Genomic DNA, 21,430 nt, shown 5'->3' on the forward strand with positions numbered 1-21,430 from the left:
AAGGCCAGATCACCATTTAAGATGCAGTAATATAAGATCAGCATTTAAGACGCAGTACTATAACATTAAAAATCTATAATTAAAGCAATACATGTTCTAAATAACTTTCATGATGATATTATTATCTCTTCCAAACACCACTGGAGTCAGTGAGGAATCAAGGTAATGACATTGGCTAAGTAATACAGAGGGAAGAGAACACTATGCAACATGTGGTCCTCTTATAAGCTTACAGCTAACTGTGAATGCCATTAGGTCATCATTTAACCCTTTATGTCCCACATAGGGAATGTTCCTGGAAACCTTAGACACATACACACACACACACACACACACACACACACACACACACAAACACACACAAACACACACACACACACACACACACACACAAACACACACACACACAATAATGTGAGCAATCACACACCTACAAATGCTGATGCAAAACACAGCTCTCAGCTCAAAGGAAAAGTTTATTCTGGAGTCAAATATGAGGGAGAAATTATGAGTGAGACAGATGTAGGTTATTACAAATTCCATGGTACAATATGGAAGCAATTATATGAGGAAGTAATTATAGTCACAGAGCAAATTAGCTACAAATCAATCACTTCTTGTATACATTGATGCAAGTGTTAAGCAGGCCCAAACTATGCTGTTGGCATTAGCTGCTATCTGATGACACTTGTCCTCTTTTGTTAGGTAGAAAACTGTGGTTTTGTTTAGGTAATATTATGTGCAATTAAAAGAAAAATTTCTGACAGTAGGACATGTCCAACTTTATATGAAAGTGACAAGGTCCTAGGTTATTCCAACACAGAGGGGCCAGGGAAGGGGTTCTTCTGAGCTAAAGAAAGCACACATAAACTGTAGTTAGGACTGCAACATTGCATTGTATCCACACCACTGAAGTTCCAATCAGACAATCAATCTTTGCAGACCCAGCTTCTTTCTAGGAATCCCTGTTCCCACATACACAATGTCTCTCCCTCTCTCTACTCTAGCTCCCTGGTATCCAATAAGGTGTTGGTTGAGGGGCCAAGAAGGCAAACCACATCCTGTAACAAATTCACCAATGAGTGTTATACACAGGATGCTGAAAGCTACTCAATCATGTTCTTTTAGGGGGAGTCTGGTGAAATGGCCTGTGTACTTGTCTCTGGGACATGTCTCTCATTTCCTTCAGTAGACTCAGTAGCCTCTACATGTTCTTAAGGAACAGGGGCAAACTGCAATGAACATCAATCAAGTAAAGTCTCCATCATCGAGTAATCCATGCAGATCATTCATGAGTATCATTGACATTTGGTTTCTGACAGTTCACAGAAAATTGAATTTTCGCATCACAGAGAAGGCCACAAATAGTACTTGTAGTTTAAAAATAATACCAGGAACACTTGAATGAAAATTGTCAACTATTTGTGAGCAACCTGGATGTTTATACCTATATTGACTATACATAAGAAAGGCTCAGAACATTGCTGAGTTACTACATACATAAATGCAGAATGTACCTGTTCATGGGTCTGAGTGTTCATTATTGCTGTGATATCTATTCTTTCAAAACTGTTCTACATATTCAATGTAACATGAATAAATGCTATAATGTTTATTTTACTTGGGTGTCTAATTACAAACTTCACAGATAAATAGATAGAGAAAATAAGCAAGAAACAAAGCAAAGTCCGAGAAGAAGATTGTGTGAAGAGAGACCTCCATAAAGACCTAAGGTGTCTGAGCCAGAATGGTATTGGAATCAAGGTTGACAAGTCAGGAAAGACAGAAATCAGCAGTCCTACAGACACTCACACATGTACAGACAACTGCCAACTTGTACCCAATATTTCTCTGTGCATCCCACGCTCAAATCAAACTTGTGCAGTAAGGATTATGTGTCAGAGAACAGTACTCAGGTAAGCATATATGCATACCTACAAATATATATTGTGGGTTGGAGGATGGCTCAGTGGTTAAGAGTACTGCATGCTCTTCTCAGAGGTCCTGAGTTCAATTCCCAGCAACCACTTGGTGGTTCACCCCTTCTATAAGGGGATCTGGTTCACTCTTCTGGCATAGTGGTGCACATGAAGGGAGAGCACTCACATAAAATGAACTAATAAATATTTTAAAACAAACATAAGTTAAAATCTATGTATCATATACCGATCATTGTGTATGCTTAGAGACTTTCTAATAGAATGTACAAAGGGAAATCTCTGTCACTGAGTTCTAGGTGAAGATTTCACAGACAAGACACCAAATAAAAACAAAAACTGGTGAATTAGAGAAGGTGAAATCATTAAGAGAACAAAAGCTACCATAGCTTAAAAAAACAAAACAAAAAAACAAAACAAAAAAAAAAACCGACTTGTTTGAGGCATGACCAGGCTGAACTAACCAGACTATGGAGGAAATATCGTCAAGGTTATAGAGGAACATTGTCGTCATGGTCATAGATGAGCCCTTTTATTATCCTCACGATCCTATGGAGGTATCCATGGAAATGTGTTCTAGGTTATGACAGTCTACGTCCCAAGAGACCCAGAAGAAAAGAAAAGCTCTGGAGATGCCGGGAGTCGAACCCGGGACCACACACATGCGAAGCATGTGCTCTACCTCTGAGCTACATCCCCAGCCCTAACAGCTGTCTGATTTCAGCCTATATCAACATACAATGACTGAAGCAACATCTATAGAGCCCGAAAGGACCTGGAGCACAACTTTCTGTATGATTTATGGCCTCTAGTTTAGGATTTTTATTGGATCTTATGTTATTTACTCTATGAGAAAACAATCTATCTTCGTTGGAAAGAAAATGATATCAATAAGAAGAAATTTGGTGCTCTGAAAAACATGGCAGACCTACTATGAATTGAGGGTACTATGTCAAATTAATTACAATGTGTTACTGCAGGGTTAGGAAGGTCAGGCCAAGGTGGCGTTAGAGGTTGGGTAGATGGAATTGCAAGGTTGGTTCAGTGAGGCTGGGGCTGCCTTTAGCCCTGTGTGCCTCCCTTCAGGGCTGCCTACCAGGAGCTCTCTGAGTCCCAGACCCCACGGCTGCTCGATTGCAGGATAAAATTATTTCTTCAGCAAAAATTTACATTTATAAAGGTACCAATGCAGGGACCCCAGTCTCCAAACGCCCAATAAGAGGATGTTTGCAACTATGACGCCTGTCACAGCCATCTCCTCTCTGAGATGCCCTTCCTTTTGTGGCCCTGTGCTATCCAACCAGATAGCATTAATGCCATCAGCATAACTCCACACCCTGGATGTCAGCGACTCAACTGCCAAATGAACAGACAGTAAACACAGTAGTGAAAGAAAAGGCTTCACAGGAGTTCTTATGAGCTAGGGGGAGGACAAAAGACTGGTTCCTTCAGGGACTGGATCAAGGCACTTCTGTATGCTTGTCCCCATGACACTGACTGATTTCAAGGGTTATTCTTCGTCGGTACCTTTATAAATGTACATTTTTGCTGAAGAAATAGTTTTATCCTTCATTCCAGCTGTCGTGGGTGCTGGGACTCAGAGAGCTCCTGGTAGGCAGCTCTGAAGGGAGGCACACAGGCCTAAAGGCAGCCCCAGCCTCACTGTACCAACCTTGCAATACCATCTTCCCAAACTCTGCCCCACCTTGGTATGACCTTCCTAAGCCTGCAGAAACACATTATAATAAGTTTGGCATAATACCCTCAATTTAGAGTAAGGCTGTGATGTTTTCCAGAGCACAAAATTTCTTGTTATTGATATCACTTAATCTCCATTGAAAACGGGTTTTTTTTCTCATCGAGCAAATAATCTAAACATCGCATCAAAATAGTAAACTAGAAGTGATAAATCATGCTCAAAGATGCGATGCGAATCCTTTCAGGCGCTATAGATGTTGCTTCAATCATTGTGTCTTGATATAGGTTGAAATCAGACTGCTACTAGAGCTGGGGATGTAGCTCAGCGGTAGAGCACATGCTTTGCATGTATGGGGTCCCGGGTTCGATTCCCGGCATCTCCACAGCTTTTCTTCTCTTCTGGGTCTCTTGGGACCTAGAATGCTATAACCTAGAACGCGTTTCCATGGATACCTCCATAGGATCCTGAGGATAATAAGAGGGCTCATCTATGACCATGACAACAATGTTCCTCCATAGCCTTGACGATATTCCCATGGAGACCTCCACAGTCTGGTGAGTTTTTATTCTTTTAATGATTTCACCTTCTCTAATTCACCAATTTTGGCTCTTTTTTTATTAGGTATTCTCTTCATTTACTTTTCCAATGCTATCCCCAAAGTCCCCCATGACCTCCCTCGCACTCCCCTACCCACCCACTCCCACTTCTTGGCCCTGGCCGTCCCCTGTACTGAGGCATATAAAGTTTGCAAGACCAATGGGCCTCTCTTTCCACTGATGGCCGACTAGGCCATCTTCTGATACTTATGCAGTTAGAGACACGAGCTCCGGGGGGTACTGGTTAGTTCATATTGTTGTTCCACCCATAGGGTTGCAGATTCCCCCAGCTCCTTGGGTACTTTCTCTAGCTCCTCCATTGGGGGCCCTGTGATTCATCCAATAGCTGACTGTGAGCATCCACTTCTGTGTTTCCTAGGCCCTGGCATAACCTCACAAGAGACAGCTCTATCAGGGTCCTTTCAGCAAAATCTTGTTAGTGTATGCAATGGTGTCAACGTTTGGAGGCTGATTATGGGATGGATCCCAGGGTATGGCAGTCTCTAGATGGTCCATCCTTTCCTCTCAGCTCCAAACGTTGTCTCTGTAACTCCTTCCATGGGTGTTTTGTTCCCAATTCTAAGAAGGGGCAAAGTGTCCACACTTTGGTCTTCATTCTTCTTAAGTTTCATGTGTTTTGCAAATTGTAACTTATATCTTGGGTATTCTAAGTTTCTGGGCTAATATCCACTTCTCAGTGAGTACATATCATGTGAGTTCTATTGTGATTGGGTTACCTCACTCAGGATGATGCCCTACAGGTCCATCCATTTGCCTAGGAATTTCATAAATTAATTCTTTTTAATAGCTGAGTAGTACTCTATCATGTAAATGCACCACATTTTCTGTATCCATTCCTGTGTTGCGGGGCATCTGGGTTCTTTCCAGCTTCTGGCTATTATAAATAAGGCTGCTATGAACACAGTGGAGCATGTGTCCTTCTTACCAGTTAGAACATCTTCTGGATATATGCCCAGGAGAGGTATTGTGGGATCCTCCAGTAGTACTATGTCCAATTTTCTGAGGAACCGCCAGACTGATTTCCAGAGTGGTTGGTTGTACAAGCTTGCAATCCCACCAACAATTGAAGAGTGTTCTTCTTTCTCCACATCCTTGCCAGCATCTGCTGTCACCTGAATTTTGATCTTAGCCCTTTTGACTGGTGTGAGGTGGAATCTCAGGGTTGTTTTGATTTGCATTTCCCTGATGATTAAGGATGCAGAACATTTTTTTCAGGTGCTTCTCAGCCATTTGGTATTCCTTAGTTGAGAAACCTTTGTTTAGCTCTGAGCCCCATTTTTTAATGGGGTTATTTGAATTTCTGGTGTCCACCTTCTTGAGTTCTTTATATATATTGGATATTAGTCCCCTATCTGATTTAGGATGGGTAAAGATCCTTTCCTAATCTGTTGGTGGCCTTTTTGTCTTATTGACGGTGTCTTTTGCCTTACAGAAGCTTTGCAATTTTATGATGTCCCATTTGTCGATTCTCGATGTTACAGCACAAGCCATTGTTGTTCTATTCAGGATTTTTCCCCTGTGCCCACATCTTCAAGGGTTTTCACCACTTTCTTCCTTATAAGTTCCACTGTCTCTGGTTTTATGTGGAGTTCCTTGATCCACTTAGATTTGACCTTAGTACAAGGAGATGGGAATGGGTCAATTCACATTCTTCTACATGATAACCGCCACTTGTGGCAGCACCATTTGTTGAAAATGCTATCTTTTTTCCACTGAATGGTTTTAGCTCCCTTCTCAAAGATCAAGTGACCATAGGTGTGTGGTTCATTTCTGGGTCTTCAATTCAATTCCGTTGGTCTACTTATTGGTCGCTATACCAGTATCATGTAGTTTTTTGTTTTTGTTTTTGTTTTTTGTTTTTTTTTTTTCAGAATTGCTCTGTAGTACAGCTTGAGGTCAGGCATGGTGATTCCACCAGAGGTTCTTTTATCCTTGAGAAGAGTTTTTGCTATCCTAGGTTTTTTGTTATTCAAGATGAATTTGCAAATTGCTCTTTCTAATTCGTTGAAGAATTGAGTTGGAATTTTGATGGGGATTGCATTGAATCTGTAGATTGCTTTTGGCAAGATAGCCATTTTTACAATGTTGATCCTGCCAATCCATGAGCATGGGAGATCTTTCCATCTTCTGAGATCTTCTTTAATTTCCTTCTTCAGAGACTTGAAGTTCTTATCATACAGATCTTTCACTTCCTTAGTTAGTGTCACGCCAAGGTATTTTATATTATTTGTGACTATTGAGAAGGGTGTTGTTTCCCTAATTTCTTTCTCAGCCTGTTTATTCTTTGTGTAGAGAAAGGTCATTGACTTGTTTGAGTTAATTTTATATCCAGCTACTTCACCGAAGCTGTTTATCAGGTTTAGGAGTCCTCTGGTGGAATTTTTAGGGTCACTTACATATACTATCATATCATCTGCAAAGAGTGATATTTTGACTTCATCTTTTCCAATTTGTATCCCCTTGATCTCCTTTTATTGTCGAATTGCTCTGGCTAGGACTTCAAGTACTATGTTCAAGAGGTAGGGAGAAAGTGGACAGCCTTGTCTACTCCCTGATTTTAGTGGGATTGCTTCCAGCTTCTCACCATTTACTTTGATGTTGGCTACTGGTTTGCTGTAGATTGCTTTTATCGTGTTTAGGTATGGGCCTTGAATTCCTGATCTTTCCAAGACTTTTATCATGAATGGGTGTTGGATCTTGTCAAATGCTTTCTCAGCATCTAACGAGATGATCATGTGGTTTTTGTCTTTGAGTTTGTTTATATAATGGATTATGTTGATGGATTTCCATATATTAAACCATCCCTGCATCCCTGGAATAAAACCTACTTGGTCAGGATGGATGATTGCTTTAATGTGTTCTTGGATTCAGTTAGCGATAATTTTATTGAGTATTTTTGCATCGATATTCATAAGGGAAATTGGTCTGAAGTTCTCTATCTTTGTTGGATCTTTCTGTGGTTTAAGTATCAGAGTAATTGTGGCTTCATAGAATGAGTTGGGTAGAGTACCTTCTACTTCTATTTTGTGGATTAGTTTGTGCAGAACTGGAATTAGATCTTCTTTGAAGGTCTGATAGAACTCTGCACTAAACCCATCTGTCCTGGGCTTTTTTTTTTTTTTTTGGCTGGGAGACTATATAATATATAAAATAACTTGGCGTGACACTAACTAAGGAAGTGAAAGATCTGTATGATAAGAACTTCAAGTCTCTGAAGAAGGAAATTAAAGAAGATCTCAGAAGATGGAAAGATCGCCCATGCTCATGGATTGGCAGGATCAACATTGTAAAAATGGCTATCTTACCAAAAGCAATCTACAGATTCAATGCAATCCCCATCAAAATTCCAACTCAATTCTTCAACGAATTAGAAAGAGCAATCTGCAAATTCATCTGGAATAACAAAAAACCTAGGATAGCAAAAACTCTTCTCAAGGATAAAAGAACCTCTGGTGGAATCACCATGCCTGACCTCAAGCTGTACTACAGAGCAATTCTGAAAAAAAAAAACAAAAACAAAAAACTACATGGTACGGATATAGCGACCAATAAGTAGACCAACGGAATTGAATTGAAGACCCAGAAATAAACCACACACCTATGGTCACTTGATCTTTGAGAAGGGAGCTAAAACCATCCAGTGGAAAAAAGACAGCATTTTCAACAAATGGTGCTGGCACAACTGGCAGTTGTCATGTAGAAGAATGTGAATTGATCCATTCCTATCTCCTTGTACAAAGGACAAATCTAAGTGGATCAAGGAACTCCACATAAAACCAGAGACAGTGAAACTTATAAGGAAGAAAGTGGTGAAAACCCTTGAAGATGTGGGCACAGGGGAAAAATCCTGAATAGAACAACAATAGCTTGTGCTGTAACATCGAGAATTGACAAATGGGACCTCATAAAATTGCAAAGCTTATGTAAGGCAAAAGACACCGTCAATAAGACAAAAAGGCCACCAACAGATTAGGAAAGGATCTTTACACATCCTAAATCAGATAGGGGACTAATATCCAATATATATAAAGAACTCAAGAAGGTGGACTCCAGAAATTCAAATAACCCCATTAAAAAATGGGGCTCACAGCTAAACAAAGGTTTCTCAACTGAGGGATACAGAATGGCTGAGAAGCACCTGAAAAAAATGTTCTGCATCCCTAATCATCAGGGAAATGCAAATCAAAACCACCCTGAGATTCCACCTCACACCAGTCAAAAGGGCTAAGATCAAAAATTCAGGTGACAGCAGATGCTGGCAAGGATGTGGAGAAAGAAGAACACTCTTCGATTGTTGGTGGGATTGCAAGATTGTACAACCATGACAACAATGTTCCTCTATAGCCTTGACGATATTTCCATGGAGACCTCCACAGTCTGGTGAGTCCAGCCTGGTCATGCCTCAAGCAAGTTTTTTTTTTTTTTTTAAGCTATGGTAGTTTTTATTCTTCCAAATTTCTTCTTATTAATATCATTTTCTTTCCAACGAAGATAGATTGTTTTCTCATAGAGTAAATAACATAAGATCCAATAAAAATACTAAACTAGAGGTCATAAATCATACAGAAAGTTGTGCTACAAGTCCTTTCGGGCTCTATAGATGTTGCTTCAGTCATTGTGTGTTGATATAGGCTGAAATCAGACAGCTGTTAGGGCTGGGGATGTAGCTCAGAGGTAGAGCACATGCTTCGCATGTGTGTGGTCCCGGGTTCGACTCCCGGCATCTCCAGAGCTTTTCTTTTCTTCTGGGTCTCTTGGGACGTAGACTGTCATAACCTAGAACACATTTCCATGGATACCTCCATAGGATCGTGAGGATAATAAAAGGGCTCATCTATGACCATGACGACAATGTTCCTCTATAACCTTGACGATATTTCCTCCATAGTCTGGTTAGTTCAGCCTGGTCATGCCTCAAACAAGTCGGTTTTTTTTTTGTTTTGTTTTTTTGTTTTGTTTTTTTAAGCTATGGTAGCTTTTGTTCTCTTAATGATTTCACCTTCTCTAATTCACCAGTTTTTGTTTTTATTTGGTGTCTTGTCTGTGAAATCTTCACCTAGAACTCAGTGACAGAGATTTCCCTTTGTACACTCTGTTAGAAAGTCTCTAAGCATACACAATGATCGGTATATGATACATAGATTTTAACTTATGTTTGTTTTAAAATATTTATTAGTTCATTTTATGTGAGTGCTCTCCCTTCATGTGCACCACTATGCCAGAAGAGTGAACCAGATCCCCTTATAGAAGGGGTGAACCACCAAGTGGTTGCTGGGAATTGAACTCAGGACCTCTGAGAAGAGCATGCAGTACTCTTAACCATTGAGCCATCCTCCAACCCACAATATATATTTGTAGGTATGCATATATGCTTACCTGAGTACTGTTCTCTGACACATAATCCTTACTGCACAAGTTTGATTTGAGCGTGGGATGCACAGAGAAATATTGGGTACAAGTTGGCAGTTGTCTGTACATGTGTGAGTGTCAGTAGGACTGCTGATTTCTGTCTTTCCTGACTTGTCAACCTTGATTCCAATACCATTCTGGCTCAGACACCTTAGGTCTTTATGGAGGTCTCTCTTCACACAATCTTCTTCTCTGACTTTGCTCTGTTTCTTGCTTATTTTCTCTATCTATTTATCTGTGAAGTTTGTAATTAGACACCCAAGTAAAAAACACATTATAGCACTTATTCATGTTACATTGAATATGTAGAACAGTTTTGAAAGAATAGATATGACAGCAATAATGAACACTCAGACCCATGAACATTCTGCATTTATGTATGTAGTAACTCAGCGATGTTCTGAGCCTTTCTTATGTATAGTCAATATAGGTATAAACACCCAGATTGCTCACAAATAGTTGACAATTTTCATTCAAGTATTCCTGGTATTATTTTTAAACTACAAGTACTATTTGTGGCCTTCTCTGTGATGCGAATATTCAATTTTCTGTGAACTGTCAGAAACCAAATGTCAATGATGCTCATGAATGATCTGCATGGATTACTCGATGATGGAGACTTTACTTGATTGATGTTCATTGCAGTTTGCACCTACTTCCTTAAGAGCATGTAGAGGACACTGAGTCTACTGAAGGAAATGAGAGACATGTCCCAGAGACAAGTACACAGGCCATTTCACCAGACACACCCTAAAAGAACATGGTTGAGTAGCTTTCAGCATCCTGTGTATAACACTCATTGGTGAATTTGTTACAGGATGTGGTTTGCCTTCTTGGCCCCTCAATCAACACCTTATTGGATACCAGGGAGCTAGAGTAGAGAGAGGGAGAGACATTGTGTATGTGGGAACAGGGATTCCTAGAAAGAAGCTGGGTCTGCAAAGATTGATTGACTAATTGGAACTTCAGTGGTGTGGATACAATGCAATGTTGCAGTCCTAACTACAGTTTATGTGTGCTTTCTTTAACTCAGAAGAACCCCTTCCCTGGCCCCTCTGTGTTGGAATCACCTAGAATCTTGTCACTGTCAGAAAAAGTTGGACATGTCCTACTGGCAGAAATTTTTGTTTTAATTCCACATTATATTATCTTAACAAAACCACAGTTTTCTACCAAAAAAGAGGACAAATGTCATCAGATAGCAGCTAATGCCAACAGCATAGTTTGGGCCCGCTTAACACTTGCATCAATGTATACAAGAAGTGATTGATTTGTAGCTTATTTGCTCTGTGACTATAAGTACTTCCTCAAACTGCTTCCATAGTGTCCCATGGAATTTGTAATAACCTACATCTGTCTCACTCATATTTTCTCCCTCATATTTGACTCCAGAATAAACTTTTCCTTTGAGCTGAGAGCTGTGTTTTGCATCAGCATTTGTAGGTGCGTGATTGTCCACATCCTTGTATGTGTGTGGATATGTCTCTGAGGTTTCCAGAAACATTCCCTACTTGGGACATAAAGGGTTAAATAGGAAAGAACCCAGATGCCCCTCAACAGAGGAATGGATACAAAAAATGTGGTACATTTACACAATGGAGTACTACTCAGCTATTAAAAAGAATGAATTTATGAAATTCCTAGCCAAATGGATGGACCTGGTGGGCATCATCCTGAGTGAGGTAACCCAATCACAAAGGAACTCTCACAATATGTACTCACTGATAAGTGGATATTAGCCCAGAAACTTAGGATACCCAAGATATAATATATAATTTGCTAAAAACATTAAACCCAAGAGAACGAAGACCAAAGTGTGGACACTTTGTCCCTTCTTAGAATAGGAAACAAAACACCCATGGAAGGAGTTACAGAGACAAAATTTGGAAGTGTGATGAAAGGATGGACCATCTAGTGATTGCCATATCCAGAGATCCATCCCATGATCAGCTTCCAAACGCTGACACCATTGCATACACTAGCAAGATTTTGCTGAAAGGACCCAGATATAGCTGTCTCTTGTGAGACTATGCCAGGTCCTAGCAAACACAGAAATGGATGCTCACAGTCAGCTATTGAATGGACCACAGGGCCTCCAATGGAGGAACTAGAGAAAGCACCCAAGGAACTAAAGGGAACTGCAACCCTACAGGTGGAACAACAATATGAACTAAGCAGTACCCCGGAGCTCTTGTCTCTAGCTGCATATGTATCAAAAGATGGCCTAGTCAGCCATCACTGCAAAGAAAGGCCCATTGGACTTGCAAACTTTATATGCCCCAGTACAGGGGAATTCCAGGGCCAAAAAGTGGGAGTGGGTGGTTAGGGAATTGGGGGGGGTGTGGGTATGGGGGACCTTTGGGATAGCATTGAAAATGTAAATGAGCTAAATACCTAATAAAAATGGAAAAAAGGGTTAAATAATGAGTTGATGGCATTCACAGTCAGATGCAAGCTTACATGAGGACCACATGAGGCATAGTGCTCTCTTCCCTCTGCATTACTTAGCCAATGTCATTACCTTGATTCCTAACTGACTCCTGTGGTGTTTGGAAGAGACTAATAATATAGGCATGAAAGTTAGTTAAAGCACTTATTGCTTTGATGATAGCTATTAAGTGTTATAATTTTATTATTGCGTATTTAATGGTGATCTGGACTTTGGTGCCTTGCCTGTTTATTCTCCATAATGATTTAGAGCACGATGATTCAGAACACCCATTTTTCCCCCGTCACACAGTTATCCCTTCATATTGTCATTCTATGGTTTGATGTTGACTTTGTCCCAGTATTGACCAATGAAATTCATTCAGTCTTCATCAGATGCCTCTGGAGAATTCCCTGAGTCTGAAAGTTGCACTCTGAGACTGTGTATAGGACACAGACAGGGAGGGTACCAGGAAAGGAAAAAGGTCTCATTTCCACTGTATGCTTGATTCCCTGGCATTGCTGTGTGTCTCTGCAGGGTTGTGTGATGAGCTAGGAAGAGAAAGGCATCGTGTATACCTTCCACTGAAATAGTCTGCTGCGACAAGACACCATCATTCCCTCCTCTGGGTTTTAGATGCTTTTTCCTCCTGATTTCCTCTATGTCATGTGTTTATTTCCCTGTGTACTACCATCCAGTGTGACAGAGAACGGTTTGATCTCTGCATCCCAGAAGCAGGAGCTCATTGAGAAGAATGCAGCATCCTATAGAGTCTCCCAGCCAGATAGAGTGAAAAGAAATGTGGATGCAGGTTAGTTCCCTTCCACCATCCTTATCTACTCAATAGGTTAGCCATGTCCCTCATGCTCATCTGCAGACTTTTGAGGTTCACTGTAATTCCTTGTGTAAAAACACCCTGCCATCTCAAAAAGATAGAGGGGCCAGGGCACTTGGGAGCAATTCTATTATATCGGGATTCCCAGAACTTAAAGGTGTTAGATTAATGGTCCTCACATGTGGTGCATGTGTGCTGCATTCCCAGGTATTTCTTGTGTCATTGTCACTATTGTTCCTTCACAATTCTCCCATGGAGAGGTGAGTTTGTGCTACACAGGCTTATGCCCCAGGGGGGTAGCACTTCCAGCCACTCTCGTTCAGGCAACCATTGAAAATGCTAAAGCAACACACACACACAGAGACACACACACAGAACCACAGACACACACACGCACACAGTCATACACACACACATATACAAATACATTATGTGCACAAGTGGATTTGCTTCTGTGTGTTGAGTGTGTTGCCTGCATGTGTGTGTTCCTGCTTAGACTCATAGTAGCTTCTACAATTTCACCAAGTCTATACTTTATATTCACCTTAGACCAGTATTGGGTTCCAATCTCGGGTGTATATTAAATATGTCTGAGACATGAATTTTTATATGCAATCAGAATATACTCAAGTGTAAGATCTCCCAAACAGAAGAGTTAAGGAAGGTCCCATCAAGTCCAGTTCCCAGCCTATGTTCTCTCCCTCTCCACCATAGTCCATCAGGCCTGACTCACACTGATGCAGTTCTCATGAAAGCCACGAGGTGGGAGCAAAACTAAATTCTTGCATTTTAATGAGTAGGGTTGATGCTTTACAGAGTATCAAATATCCTAAGTTAATGTATCTCTGGTGTGTTTGGAAGCTTCAAGGGTGTACTAGAGAAGTTCCGTTTGTGGATCACCACAGATCTACTACTCAACAACTCTCTTCATCGCTGCTCAGTGTAAAGTGAGCAATTCAAACTGTGTAAACAGTGCTCCTTCATAGAGAATATGGTGTCTGATTATTCAGGGGCATTTTGTAAAGAATATTCATACTTGGACTGAATTGTCTGGAACTCAGATGAGTTTTCCGAACATTCTATAAAGCATTAATTGCCAGGGGTTCTTTTCTCTCTTTCCCAGAACTTGCCTCTAGTTTGTCAGGCAAGATGAACTTTTTAGGTACAGAAAAGTACTCTTCAAAACACCAATAGAGAAATGCAAACATCAGTCCAGCCAGAAAAGCTTGGATCTACATTGTGGTCCTGCCTGCAAAATATGCTAGGGCATCTGTGGCATAGTCCTGTGGGGGCAACAACCAACATCTGAAGTGACTTAAGGCCCACTCCAACAGATGGACCTACACCTGACACTTCTTTGGTGACCACGACCAGAGACTAGATAGCCCAGGGACCTAGAGTAAAACTAGATACTATTTGTCATAACCGAAAGGGGAGGGGATAAAATGAATCTTTGGGTACCGTCATGTAAAATACTTTTCATTTCTGCAGGCCTAATTGTGACATTCATTCTGCTGCATTTATTCAGACCTGGCTTGTACACTGACAAACTATGTAGACAACCCTGGTTTATAAAACATAACCCAGCAGAATGTGTGGTGACAATAATTTGGTAATACTCTGTTCTGGCCGATATTGAAGCCACTTCTTTGTGTTTGGATTATATCGTCGGTTTAGAACATGATCTCATGTTTGCATTGCATGTGCTAGGCCTGTTTATAGTTGCCTTCTCACGTCATTTCTGGTGGCATAAACACCGTATTGTGATGGGGCTGCTGTTAGTCTCCTGTTCATTGCTTCTGGGGTCTTGTGATGAATGAGACTGTTAGCTCAGGTCTGACCCTGTGTCTCTCAGGGTTAAAGTTTTCTGATATAGAGCTGAATGTCTCTATATACAGACACTTAGCTTCTCTCTCCTGTGGAGTCACTGCTGGTCTAACTAGGTAGGTGTCTTAGTTAGGGTTTTACTGCTGTGAACAGACACCATGACCAAGGCAACTTTTATAAGGACAACATTTGATTGGGGGTGGCTTACATGTTCAGAGTTTCAGTCCATTGCATTCAAGGTGTGAGCATGGCATTGCATTGTCCAGGCAGGCATGGTGCAGGAGGAGCTGTGAGTTCTACCTCTTCATCTGAAGGTGCTGGTGGAAGACTGACTTCCAGGCAGCTAGGGTGAAGGATTAAATCCCGTGCCCACACTGACACACTACCTCAACAAGGCCACATCTCCTAACAGTGCCACTCCTTGGCCCAATCATATACACACTATTGCAGTAGGTAAATAGTAGCGAGCTGCCAATTAAAAGGACTGCAGTTAAGATAAACATAGAAGAAGCAGATTGGGAATGCTCCATTCCATGGTCTTCACAGGCACCTAAGAGGACAAGGAAATGAGAAGAAATAGAAGTGTTCCCTAAGAGGATGTGCATTCCCTCAAGTAGCTTTAATGTGACGGATGTGCTGTCTGTGGATAGATAGGTTACACACGTTATTAATATACTACCATATTACCTAGCTTTCCTTACTAAAGCATACACTCATTCTCAAGTTGTATATTTCTCTAGGAGGAAAGAGGCAAATTAAAAAGTCTGGAAACAGTGAAGCCAAGCAAGAGATGAGAGCATCTCCTAAACCTTAGATCTAGATTACCTTTCTTGCTGAGTCTAGAAACACAGCTGGTTAAACACAAGTAGCCTACGGAGATAATGATGTGTGATTTCCTAAAGACATTTCAAGTCATAAACAACTGACATGCTTATGGGGAGCAGACTTCTTCTTAATAAGTAAGCCTTAGGCTTACTCTATTAGCACCTCCCGTCTCCTCCTAAATCTGCAAACCACACATTGCAAAATTCCCTAAGAAGTTCATTCACACATGGGCTATCTTTAAGAGTAAAATAAAAAGGTATCTTGTGCAGTTGTGCTTTAGTTTTAAACGCCACATACATTTTATTCTTTGCTTTACACCTTGCAGTATATGACATGCCTTGAGACATATCACTTCACACTCCACACGCACACAAATATAAGCATCAAAATGACACTTAAGGGGCACTCCCTTTTAAAAGCAATGCCCATGAAGTTCTTGTGCTTACTGCCCTCTGCCTCTGTGACTATCTCTCTTAGTACTTCATAGATTTCATAATGTTGCTTCACTGTGGCTGAGGCTCTTTCAGAAATTGTTTTCGAAGATGGAATCAGTGACCTAGATTTATATGAGAGAAATTCCCTGCAGAGATTGAAACAGAACTGCTGCTTGGGCTGACTATCTACTTATGCAGACTAGAAGGGCTGTAGACATTTGAATATGATTAATGAATAAGCTCTCTCTCTCTCTCTCTCTCTCTCTCTCTCTCTCTCTCTCTCTCTCTGTGTGTGTGTGTGTGTGTGTGTGTGTGTGTATGTGTGTGTGTATGTGTGTTCTATTTGCAAATCCAAAGATTACCTGGAGAAGTGGCAGGAAGAGCTACTCACCTGGAGCATAAACAGGTGTAACACAAACTCTCCTCCTCATGGAAGTATTGGGAAGGAACATTATTGACAATGACAACAGAAAGACCTTGGAATGCAGTACAATGCACCACATATGATGACCACTTATCTAACACCTGTAAGTTCTGGAAATCCAGATATAATAGAATTATTCCCAAGTGCCTTGGCCCCTCCATCTGTTTGTGATGGCAGGGTGTTTTTACACATGGAATCACAGTGAACCTCAAAAGTCTGCAGATGAACAAGAGAAATATGGTTAACCTATTGAGTAGGTAATTATGGTGGAAGGGAACATACCTGCATCTGCATTTCTTTTCACTCTATCTGGCTGGGAGACACTATAGGATGCTACATTCTTCTAAATGAGCTCCTGCTTCTAGGATGCAGAGATCAAACCCTTCTCTGTCACACTGGATGGTAGTACACAGGGAAATAAACACTGGAAATAGAGGAAACCAGAATAAGAAAGCATCTAAAACTCAGAGGAGAGAAAGATCGTGTCCTGTTGGAGCAGACTACATCAGTGGAAGATATACACGATGCCTTTCTCTTCCTAGCTCATCACACAACCCTGAACATACAGCAATGCCAGGGAATGAAAACACACAGTGGAAATGTGACCTTGTCCATTTATCATAAACTGTCTGGGTACCAGTAAATTCAGAGCACTAAGTGTTTTCATAAATAAATTGGACAGATTCCATACAATCAATTTAACAGCACACCTGAAATCTCTAGAACAGCAAGAAGCAAACACCAGAGAGGAGCAGATGGCAAGAAATAGTCAAACTTGGGCTGAAATCAACCATTTAGAAACATAGAGGAAGATATGTAGAATCAACAAAACCAAGAACTGTTTCATTGAGAAAATCCACAAGATTGATACACGCTTAGCCAAACTAACCAGAGGGCAGAGAGACAGTATCCAAATGAATAAAATCAGAAATGAAACGGGAGACATAACAACAGAAACCCAGGAAATTCAAAACATCATCATAATCTACTACAAAAGCCTATATTCTCCAAAAGTGGAAAATCTGGATGAAGTGGATGGGTTTCTAGACAGATACCAGGTAACAAAGTTAAATCAAGATGAGATAAAGCATCTAAACAGTCCAATAAACCCTGAGCAAATAATCATTAAAACCTTCCCACCAGAAAAACTCCATGGCCCTATGGTTTTACAGCAGAATTCTACCAGTCCTTCAAAGAGCTAATACCAATATTTCTCAACCTATTCCCGGTTGTAGAAACTGAAGGAATACTACTTAATTCATTCTATGAAGTCACAATTAGTCTGATGCCTAAAACACACAAAGACCCAACAGAGAAAAAGATCTTATAAATACCAATGCAAAATTACTCAATAAAATTCCCACAAACTGAATCTAAGAACACATCAAAACAATCATTCAACATGATATAGTTTGCTTCATCCCAGGGATGGAGGGACAGTTCAAGAAACAAAAATCCATCAATAATACACTATATTAATACACTTGAGTTTTCAAGGGAAAATACAACATGATCATCTCATTAGATGCTCAAAAAGTCTTTGACAAAATACAATGCACCTGTATGTTAAATGTCCTGGAGAGATCAGGAATTCATGACACCTACATAAACATACTTAAAGCAATATACATCAAACCAACAGCCAACATCAAACTAAATGAAGAGAAGCCAGAAGCAAGCCCACTAAAATCTGGGACATGAAAAAGTTCCTCACTCTCTCCCTATTTATTCAATATGGTACTCAAAGTTCTAGCTAGAGTAATCAGACAACAAAAGGAGATCAAGGGGATACAAATTGGAAAGGAAAATGTCTAAGTTTCACTCTTTGCAGATGATATGATAGTACATGTAAGAGACCCCAAAGTTCCACCATAGAACTACTGCCATTGATAAACAATATCAGCAAAGAGGCTGGATATAAAATTATGTCAAATCAGTATCCTTCCTTTATACAAATGACAAACTGCCTAGGAAAGAAATTAGGGAAACAACACTCTTCCCTATAGCCATAAATAGTATAAAATATCTTGTAACTCTATGCAAGCAAGTGAAAGATGTGTATGACAGAAATTGAAATGCCTGATAAGTCCAAGAAGACCTCAGAAATGCAAATATCTCCCACACTCATGGATTGGTAAGATTAACGTAGTGAAAATGGCCATCTTACCAAAAGCAATCTACAGATTCAATGCAATCCCCATCAAAATTCTAACACACAATTCTTCACAGACAATGGAAGATCAATTCTCAACTTCATATGGTAAAAAAAAAAAAAAAAAAAAAAAAAAAAAAAACAACCCAGGACAGCCAAACCAATTCTCAACAATAAAAGAACTTCTGGAGCAATCAGCATCCCTGACCTCAAGTTCTACTACAAAATACTAGTAATAAAAACCACATGGTGTTGGTTCAAGGACACACAGGTCAATCAGTGGAATAGAGCAGAAGACCGAGATGCTGAAAGAAAGATGAAATTTCAAGACCTGTAAGTCATATAAAGTACAGAAATTGCTGGTTGTTTGTGAGCCTAGAGGCTGCCTGGGGCTGAGAAAAGAGAAAAACAAACCTGGGTATGCCTCGTAGTTAAAACATTCCTGGGAACATCTTGACCATAAGATAAAGGGGATTGTGAAGACATAGCAGGGCTATCTGAACTGAGTCAACAACTCACAGAACTCCGATACCCTGCACGTACATGTAATTTTTCTGTTAATGTTTAAATAAGCCAATAGTGTGTCGCTATGCTGAATTCCACACCCCTAAGCCCCTTACACCATAAAACCCCCTAGCTTTCGAGCCTCGTGGCCGGCATCCATTATCTCCTGTTTGGGATACATGTCGGTCCAGAGCTCCGTAATTAAACGTCCTCATGTAATTACAGCAAGTTGGGTCCTCATGTTTCTTTGGGTGCTCTCACACTCCCGAGACTAGAGTGGGGGTCCCCGAAAGGGGGTCTTACAATGCAAACCCATACAACTATGGACACTTGGACTTTGACAAAGAAAAAAATCCATAAAGTTGAAAAATATGCATCTTCAATTTACGGTGCTGCTCTAACTTTCCCTTTGTATGTAGCAGAATGAAAATAGATCCATATGTATCACCTTGCACAACGTTCAAGTCCAAGTGGATCAAGAACCTCAATATAAAACCAGATACACTGAATATACTGGAGGAGAAAGTGATAAAGCACCTGAAACTCATTGGCACGGGAAGAAATTTCCTAAACAGAAAACCAGTGGTTCTGGATCTAAGATCAAAAATTGACAAATGAGACCTCATGAAACAAAAAGCTTCTGTAAGGCAAAAGTGACCATCAATACATTAAATCACCAACCTACAGATTGGAAAAAAATTGTCACTAACCCTACATCCTACAGAAGGTTAATATGCAATATATATAGAAAGAACTCAAGAAGTTAACCTCCATAAAAACAAAATAACCCAATTAAAAAATGGATCACAGAACTAAACAGAGAATTCACAACAGGGGAATCTCAAATGGTCAAGAAGCACTTAAAAAAAAGTTCACTGTCCTTAGTCATTGGAGAAATGCAAATCAAAACAACCCTTAGTATAAGAGATTCCAGCTTACACCAATCAGAAATGCTAAAATTAAAAACAAGGTTGGTACAGTGAGGCAGCCAGCCTCACTGTACCGACCTTGCAATTCCATCTTCCCAATTTTTGTCCCACATTAGTATGACTTTCCTAACCCTGCAGTAACACATTATAATAAATTTGACATAATACCCTCAATTCATAGAAGGTCTACCATGTTTTGCAAAGCACAAAATTTCTTGTCATTAATATCATTTTCTTTCCATTGAAAATAGATACCTTATTAAAATCCTTCTTGATGTCCTTAATCAGTCTGGCAGTTCCTCAGAAAATTGGCCATAGTACTACCGGAGGATCCCACAATAACTCTCCTGGGCATATATCCAGAAGATGTTCCAACTGGTAAGAAGGACACATGCTCCACTATGTTCATAGCAGCCTTATTTATAATAGCCAGAAGCTGGAAAGAACCCCGATGCCCCTCAATAGAGGAATGGATACAGAAAATGTGGTACAATTACACAATGGAGTACTACTCAGATATTAAAAAGAATGAATTTATGAAATTCCTAGCCAAATGGATGGACCTGGAGGGCATCATCCTGAGTGAGGTAACCCAATCACAAAGGAACTCCCACAATATGTACTCACTGATAAGTGGATATTAGCTCAGAAACTTAGGATACCCAAGATATAAGATACAATTTGCTAAACGCATGAAACTCAAGAAGAATGAAGACCAAAGTGTGGACACTGTGACCCTTCTTAGAATTGGGAACAAAACACCCATGGAAGGAGTTACAGAGACAAAGTTTGGAGCTGTGACAGAAGGATGGAGCATATAGAGACTGTCATATCCAGTGATCTACCCCATAATCAGCTTCCAAACGCTGACACCATTGCATACACTAGCAAGATTTTGCTAAAAGGACCCAGATAGAGCTGTCTCTTTTGAGACTATGCTGGGGCCTAGCAAACACAGAAGTGGATGCTCACAGTCAGCTATTGGATGGACCACAGGGCCCCCAATGGAGGAGCTAGAGAAAGTACCCAAGGAGCTAAAGGGATCTGCAACCCTATAGGTGGAACAACAATATGAACTAACCAGTACACCCCTGGAGCTCTTGTCTCTAGCTGCATATGAATCAGAAAATGGCCTAATAGGCCATCAGTGGAAAGAGAGGCCTATTAGTCATTCAAACTTTATATGCCTCAGTACAGGGGAACGCCAGGGCCAAGAATTGGGAGTGGGTGGGTTGGGGAGTGGGTGGGGGAGCGTGTGGGGGACTTTTGGGATAGCATTGGAAACGTAAATGAAATAAATACCCAATTTAAAAAAGGGGGAAAAAGAAAATAGATACCTTTCTCATAGAATAAATAATGTGAACATCCCATCAAAATACTAACCTAGAAGCTATAAATCATACAGAAATA

General features: G+C 40.4%; 3 non-coding genes across 3 annotated transcripts; 2 read left to right on the top strand and 1 right to left on the bottom strand.

Annotated features, from left to right (window-relative positions):
- Nucleotides 1–2,564: 2,564 nt before the first annotated feature.
- n-TAcgc6 lies at nt 2,565–2,636 on the bottom strand. Its single transcript has one exon. It is a non-coding gene; the product is annotated as a tRNA-Ala (tRNA).
- Nucleotides 2,637–3,946: 1,310 nt separating this feature from the next.
- n-TAtgc7 lies at nt 3,947–4,018 on the top strand. The gene has a single exon. It is a non-coding gene; the product is annotated as a tRNA-Ala (tRNA).
- A 4,892-nt stretch (nt 4,019–8,910) lies between these two features.
- Nucleotides 8,911–8,982, top strand: n-TAcgc5. Its single transcript has one exon. It is a non-coding gene; the product is annotated as a tRNA-Ala (tRNA).
- Nucleotides 8,983–21,430: the final 12,448 nt, after the last annotated feature.

Source organism: Mus musculus, chromosome X, assembly GCF_000001635.26.
Source record: "Mus musculus strain C57BL/6J chromosome X, GRCm38.p6 C57BL/6J".
NCBI lineage: Eukaryota > Metazoa > Chordata > Mammalia > Rodentia > Muridae > Mus > Mus musculus.